Source organism: Octopus sinensis, linkage group LG3 (genome assembly GCF_006345805.1).
Source record: "Octopus sinensis linkage group LG3, ASM634580v1, whole genome shotgun sequence".
Classification (NCBI taxonomy): domain Eukaryota; kingdom Metazoa; phylum Mollusca; class Cephalopoda; order Octopoda; family Octopodidae; genus Octopus; species Octopus sinensis.
The window spans coordinates 86,889,287-86,897,679 of record NC_042999.1 but is presented as its reverse complement, the minus strand read 5'-3'; the positions used below and the strand labels follow the sequence as shown (position 1 = coordinate 86,897,679).

General features: G+C 37.7%; 1 protein-coding gene across 1 annotated transcript in view; it reads right to left on the bottom strand.

Annotated features, from left to right (window-relative positions):
* LOC115209497 (protein Wnt-8b-like) overlaps positions 1–1,000 on the bottom strand; it is a 95,460-nt gene extending 94,460 nt beyond the window's left edge. The window contains exon 1 of the mRNA XM_036501127.1: positions 893–1,000. The gene's annotated coding sequence lies outside the window, so the exon portion shown is untranslated. The remainder of the gene's footprint in view (positions 1–892) is intronic.
* Positions 1,001–8,393: the final 7,393 nt, after the last annotated feature.

Here is an 8,393-nt window from a genome sequence, read left to right as displayed (position 1 = left end):
ATACATATATATATATAATATATACATATTATATATAAAGATATATATACACATATATATATATAAATACACACCACACATGTATATATGAATGAATGTATGTATCTATGTGTGTGTGTGCTATATGTCAGTGTCTGTAGAGCTGTGTGTATATATCGATAAAATAAGTTTGTGTGCGTATTTGCTTCTTGAACGTTTAGGTATGATTTAGTTTTTATATGATATATATAATATAACACACACACACACACCCTATTACAAATATATTGTACGGAGTACATCTTAAATATTACCCCATATGCTATAGCCAAACTTTATTGTTTTCAATTTTGCTATTGTTCTCGTTTAAGAATTGTATCAGACAGCATCACATTCTAAGAGAAAATTTAATCAATAATAAATATTCTGAAAACTTCTAATGCTTTTCTCTCTTTTTTTTAAAGAGAGATTTATTGCATTTGTGATTTCTAAATATTTAACGAATTTATATTGTTATTTTATCTTTTTGCTGGTAAATGTTATTTCAGTTTTTTTTTAAAATTTTTATTCAAAATGATTTCATATTTTATACAGTGGCGACTATACTGGCAAATATCCTGCGGTTAAATGGCTGATTTACTTTACAGAAAGAGAGAGAGAGAGAGAGGTAGAGATATCCTACAAGAAAGAAAGAAAAATCCAGTACTGAAAATATATCAGATAACCACTAAAATTTAAAGAAATTTAAGAAACGAAATTTGTTGGCATTCTGTTACAAAAGTGTTCAGAATTGTTATTATAAATGATAATTATAGATAATGATCATTATTTTCGTTGAGGTTGCCCAATATTCTTTGTGTTTCTGATAATAATTCAAATAAGAATAACAAAATAACTCTTTTTTTTGTTTTACCTTCAAGTTTATAGCGTGGCATTCTGTCTTCTATTCCAGCTTATGATGGCGCTTCTTTGGAGCCAGCTGAGACAAAATGATTTGATGTATGTATATTGTTGGTTAACTAAGCCTACTTAATGTTGTTTATCGTTTGTATGTGTACAGATGGGTGTGAATGTGTGTGTGTGTGTGTGTGTGTGTGTGTGTGTGGTGTGTGTGTGTGTGTGTGTGTGCATGTGTGTGTATATTTATATGTGAGCATGGATTCAAAATTGATGCAAATTTGTATAAACAATCATTACAGTTCAGTAGTGGTTAGGGTGTGATCTAGCAGTTATCACTAATATAATGCTATTTATCCCCACCCCAGGAAAATGATCTTCGCAAAAGAGATGATAAATAAATAAATAAATAAATAAATAAATAAATTTCTATAGAGAGTGATGAGCAACAGAACTACTCTGGTGATCTGATATTTTTAACACAATAATAATAATAATAATAATAATAATAATATAATAATGATAATAACAATAATAAAATTACAATAAAATGTTTTAAAAACAGGTTTCATATCAGCATGTTCACCTTGTAATATAAAAGATCATGTTTTCTTCTCATTTTATTCGCGCCCGCCCTTTAGGATAGCTTACGGGGGAACAAGAGAGTAAGACACAGTAATAAAGAAATGGTTTTCTGGCACAGCAGACCTTTTAAATCCGATTACAACAGTGAGTTCCGCTTGAGCAGATGAATTGTTAAAAGTTCTTTCCCTCCTGGAGGAGAGTATTAGGTGAGACAACCGACATTCTTTGTGTCTTCCGCCCCGCTAAATTCACTTAAAGCTAACCTATTTTAAACAACTTTCATGAGACAGTGCGTATTTCTGTCGGATTGACAGCAACAATGACTGACATTAGCGAGACATCTTAATGTCAATCACTAGGGAGCGCTAGAAACGAGTTAAAATAACACGAGAATGGACGGACAGTAATCTGTAGAAAACATCAGAGGCTGAAATATTGAAAGAGGAATACTTAAGAAAAGAAAAGAAAAGATAGAAAAAAAAAGAAGAAAAAGAAAATGTACGTGGGATGATGTTAAAATGTAGCAAAGGTAAAAAAAAAAAAAAAGAAAAAGAAAAAAAAGGAAAAAGAATAAAATCTGGGTGAGGGGAAATACAGAATTAAGAAAATATAGATAAACAAAGGGGAAGGGGAAGGCGACACTCGAGAAAATAGATAATAAACAAAACAAAATAAAAACATAAAGAGCCGAAAAAAAAAGACCTCTAATCCCTACTTCTTATCTCAGTGAATAGGCAAAGTGTAGAGGTAAGATGTAAAGATATAATAATGATGATAATAATAATAATAATAATAATAATAATAATAATAATAATAATAATAATAATAATAATAATGATGATGATGATGATGATGGTGGTGATAAGGATGATGATGATGATGATGATGACGATGATGATGATGGCGGTGGTGATGGTTTCTTTATTAGCCACCAGGGCTCACACAAACGAGGAGATTACAGCGACAAGGTTATAAAAACAGAGGCGAGTTTATGCATGTAAACAAAATGTAAACAAAAACAACTTGGTTACACGAAAATTTTAAACGAGGAATATTCCTCAGTGGCAGAAGGACCTCCGAGTGTTACTCGTGGATACCCCACTAACCACTAAAGCAATGCACCCATTCCATGTTGTTCCCCTCCAATTATGGAAAAAGTATACTCATAAAAGGCCCATCCATTCGGCTCATGCTCGTTCCTCTCATCTTCCTTTCAACGAATTTGCTAGGAGCTAACTTTCCCACCCCACAATCTTCGGATTTCTTTTCAAGTGAATCTCGAAAAAGTTGATGAGGCATTGGCCAAAAAAAGAAAGTACTGTCTTCAGCTCTTTCAAGCTTGTCCACCACACAACCTTTTTCGCCATGGCCACTAGACAAATACAAACAGCCTGTATTTTCTGTCCAAAGAAAGAGAGCGACGATCTTCATAATGAATTCTACTGATAGCCGGATCCGTTCCACACGTGATGGCAGCTGTTCAACAGTAGTACACAAGTCAGCAATGTACGAACACAGCACGATTCCCTATAGAATGGGTTCATTGCTCTGCGCACAACTCGGACAGGACCGGCTGGTGATATTTCTAGAGTTTATCTCAAATCGGCAATGCTCGCGATCAGCACTGCCACCCTAAGGATTTCTGGAAATTATCCGTAAGTCAGGACTAAAAGTCCCCTAGATCGGATCACCCTGCTGATTTTCTTCGAGGCTCAGAGTTTTCCCGAGAACGTCGTCGCTTTTGCTCGCCACTAATCCTCTACAGAATACCAATGCAGAAGCTCTGAGAATTAAACTGCATTCTAGATGCCAGGCGCTCTAGCTCTTGACCCAGAACTGCCGCTCTTTTGCAGAGAAGAGTTGAGAGAAAAACTGTTTGACAATCAGTGACCACATGTGTTCACTGTTCAGTAAACGCTGGAGATGTAACCTCAGTGCATGTCTGCGCATCATTAGCCACGTCATACCCAGGCCTCCACGTAGCGAGTGTTGACAGCAGATGGGCTATTTGACAAGTAGAATGCATGACTTCCGCAAAAAGCCGAAGACCAGATGCTCTAGACGTGAACCGGAGCAAGGCACGACGGTCAGGAGGTAAAAATGTCAGGAGCAATGTAGGTGTTCGTCAAATATGCCCGACCCTTCAGAGATAACTTCTGGGCCAGTTTCTGAGAGTGAGAGCCTTGCACCTTACCTCGAGCCAGTTCTTTCCCATCTGAATATATGGACCAAACAAGACCCCAAGCAATATAACCAGTCTGTTCATCCAGCGTCCCATGAGGCTGTTGGACAGCATGGATTTGCGTCTCCAGTTGCCTAGTTCCAGATTCATTGACTTTTCCTGGCTAATTTTGGCTTCTTTCACCGCTTCGTATTCCCTTATAATAGTGCTCATCATTTCGATATACTTGGCATCTGGCACTATTACAGTGACGTCCACACACATTTCAAAGTTTCTAGTTCCTGCAGTTGTGGCTCTAGAGTCAGTAAATACAGAAGCGTCTATACAGGACAACCATGACGCACAGAGAACATGCTACTGAACGATTCTGGTAGCCATTTACTCTGACCACTGAGCAGATGTAATAACCCAGCCTCTCTATACGGAACCAAAACAGTGTATCGGTGGTCGACTCTATCGAAAAATTTCGATTCTTGTAAGATGATCAGGACCCCATCCATGCTAGATACTTATTCTAGCTCCTCTTATTCGGAACTTTTCTTAGAAACGCCACCATTCCATAGAATTGGGAACTCATCTGTTTTGTTGCCTTTTCGGTAAACATTTACCCAAAGGTCACCGAACAAGTCTGGCATGAAGGTGTAAAGTCCGTAGCGCAGATTATCAAAACCAGGCGATTTGCCCTTCATACAGCTAGTCATTGCTTCCCATATTTCAGCGGCTGTTATCAGCCTTTTGCAACTCTTCACTTTCGCTGTCGAGATTTGCAGCAAGTCCATCCGCTGATCTGGTTCGTCACTCATTCCAAACAGCCAAGCTAGTGGAAAGCTGCATGTATCTACTTGGAATTGAACAATACGCACTCATCATGGTCTGCCAAAGACTCAATTGTAATTTTGTTGCCGCCTGCATCGAACAGCTTTTGCTCCTTCGTGACATAGAGCACGCCTCTTAGCTTGACAAAGCATCCTTCGCACTTCACATTGAAGAAAATATCGAGGAGGACTATCTTGTTGCAAGTACGTTGGTCGTGATGTTTTTTATGAAAAATAAAGTTTTCATACATCCAGTTCTTTTTTCGGGTATTTTGTTGGACAAGTTTGAAAAGTTGGAAACCATCTTAATTCCTTTTTCAATCTTTTCAGGCTAATTTTAATTTAATTATAGCAATACGCTTTCATTAAGTACGCCTTAAAAGGCGGCGAGCTGGTAGAATCGTTAGCAAGCTGGATTAAATGTTTAACAGCATTTCTTCTGGCTTTTCGTTCTGAGTTCAAATTCCGCTAATGTCGACTTTGCCTTTAATCCTTTAGGGGGCCGATAAAATAAGTCACAGTTGGGCACTGGAGTCGATGTAATAGACTTACTCCACTCATCCTACAACTCCAATCGCAAATTTCAGGCCTTGCGCCTATAGCAGAAAAGTTTATTAAATATACTAAAACAGGCAGCGGGTGTGGCAGAATGTCGAGGGGGAAAACCGCGCTATTTATTTACGTTCATTTGTATCTAGAGTTCAGATCCTACTGATATCCACTGTATCTTTCATCCATTTGGGGATGATAACAAATTAGCAGACAAATACTGGAATTGGTTTCATGAACTAGTCCCTAACTTAGAATTCGTAAACTTCTCTTTATGTTACAAATTATTATTTTAAACATCGTTAAAAGGAATGGACCAACAGAGTCGGTAGAGTTAAAGGATTTATATTTCCTTATATTCGGAATTCAAACCACAACGACACGTTATTTCGTTTTTGTCTTATCATTTTCAGTTCGTAAAAGTCTACCACTCAAATAGTGGAATTATTTGTCTATTTTGAGGGCCATTACTCCAATAATAATAAAATTAAAAAAAAAAAGAAAAACACGCACTGGTTCGATTTCACCTTAATTAATTAACTGTTTAGTTATTTTACTAACTAATCAATTGCTTGTTTAATCAGTCGGTTAAACAATCAGTCAATTGATTGATTTGATACAGACCAGGAGGAGAAAGCACGTGCCATTGATGAAGCCGTGAATGGCGACGAAAGGACTTTGACAACTGATTGACTATTTAACCGACTGATTAAGCAAGCGACCAATTAATTGAATAAATAACAGACGAATTGACTAATGAATAAAGAAGTGAAATTAAACCAGTGTGAGTTTATTATTGTCATAATGACCCTCCCAAAATACAGCGAAATTTTTTCTATCCATCAATTATAATGTAACCACACGTGTTTACATCACAATAGCAAATTAAATACAAAAACGGAATAATGGAATCTATTTGAGTTATTACCAAAATCTATTTACATGTGCCAATGTTAGAAATCCTGACACTAATGTATAACTTTCTCGCGTTATTTTCCTCAAGGAACCCTACCTTCACCTTTTATTTCTAACTTGATTCACACATTAGACTGTGACCATGTTGGGGCATCGCCGTTGAAAGGTTTTGTTGAACAGGATTTATCTAATTTTTTAAAAATCATACACTTAATCTATTGGCTTCTTTTGCAGAACTGCTAGGTTATGAGGACGTAAACAAACCAACATCGGTTGTCAAGCGATGATGAGGGACAAACACAAATGCACCATACACACACACACACACACACACACACACACACACACACAACAAGCTCCCACGTGGTTTCCATCTGCCAAATTCACATAAAGAATCTTGCAAACCAGATACAAAAAACAAAATGCATTAATTCTAAATCATATTTTGATTACTGAGAAATAATTGTAATGGATTTTAAGGCTATACTTTAATAAAATGCAATTATTTACTTTCCTATTGATCGAACCTATTTTGTATAGAATATCGAAGGTTGCAGTATGTGATGGCTTCGACCAGGGGTTCTCAACCATTTTTTATCTATGGACCCCTTTCAGTACTGCTGAACGCTCATACGTCTTCGACAGAAGAGTCCATCACACACACACACACAACACACACACACACACACACACACACACACACAAAACACACACAGATATATATACACCACAGGCTTTCGGTTTCCATCGACCAAGTCCACTTACAAGGCTTTGGTCGGCCCGAGGCTATATTAGAAAACACTTGCCTAGGATACCAGGCAGATGGACTGAACCTGGTACCATGTGTTTGGTAAGCAAGCTTCTTACCACACAGCCACGTAGGAAAAAAAATGCGATTTTCGTCATCAGTATGCAAGACTACATTTTTTGAAAATTATCTTTCTTTTATCTTCTTTTACTTGTTTCAGTCATTTGAATACGGCCATGCTGAAGCATCGCCTTTAGTCGAACAAATCGACCCTAGGACTTATTATTTGTAAACCTAGTACTTATTCTATCGGTCTCTCTTGCCGAACCGCTAAGTGACGGGGACGTAAACACACCAGCGTCGGTTGTCAAGCGATGTTGGGAGAACAGTCACACAAATATATACATACATACATATATATATGTGTGTGTGTGTGTATACGACGGGCTTCTTTCAGTTTCCGTCTACCAACGCCACTCACAAGGCTTTGATCGGCCCGAGGCTACAGTAGAAGACACTTACCCAAGGTGCCACGCAGTGAGACTGAATCCAGGACCATGTAGTTGGTAAGCAAGCTACTTACCACACAGCCACTCCTACGCCTTTTGTGAATATTTGGTGAATATTTGAAATACTTCAAGTGGCCGAAAGAAATTTTACAATATTCTCCCCAGCTTATTATTTATAAACACTATTTAGTACTTATTTATAAGGCAGCGTGTACTTTGTATACTTAAATAACAGCTGTACACGGTCTTACTTGGGTTTATTAATACCTGAAATAGCCACATTCAGATGGCTAGTACACCTTACGTTGTCGAGCGGTTACTGTTTATATCTTGTTCAGAGATTTATTAATGCTTTCAGACAGTTTTTCTAAATCAGTGACTGTGGTTGCTGTGAAAAACGTTAAATATTATTTGCAGAGAGTCTCCTTCATCGAAAACCGGTGTTTACCTTGAAACTATAGTTCGTATGTATCACTTAGGTTTTCGAGGGAGGATGACCTCCCTTTGCAAATAACACAAGGGCACTGAAATTTTGTGTCTAAAGTCCATCTGGTGACGTTGATCGCCTGGGGCTAAAAGCATCAGTAACACCCCACCTCCAGTGGCTAGCCACATTCAGATGGCTAGTACACCTTACGTTGAAATAAATACAATTATATAAATTCACAATATTTTGGATAACTGTTTCAGCTGGGGCAGGAATGTTGATTCACTTATAATTGTTGCTTTCATTCAATTTAGCTGGTTCAAGAAAAACCCAGCCTTTACATACTCCCCCAGCAACACCAATCTCAAGAAGTCTTCCAATGAAGGTGATCTGGGTATTATTATAAACAGCGATCTGCGTTGGACAAACCATATCTCTAAGATCGCTGAGGGTGTCCTAGCATCACTCAATAAGACTTTTGTCAGCTGCTCTCCAGCTATTCATTTAAAACTGTATATGACAATGGACGTCCACACTTAGAATTTGCTTCACCAGTCTGGAACCCCTCCCTTGCTCAGCATATAAATCTTGTGGAAACTGTTCAGAAACGTGCAACGAAACGAATGCTCGCCATCAGGCATCATCTACCATACTCTGAACGTCTTGCTTCCCTAGGTATGGACACACCGAAGCTCAAACGTCTGACAACTAACTTGGTAGACACCTACAAAATTATCCACCATCTTTCCAACAACATCCTTGGGCACTTTTTGAATTCCATATAACA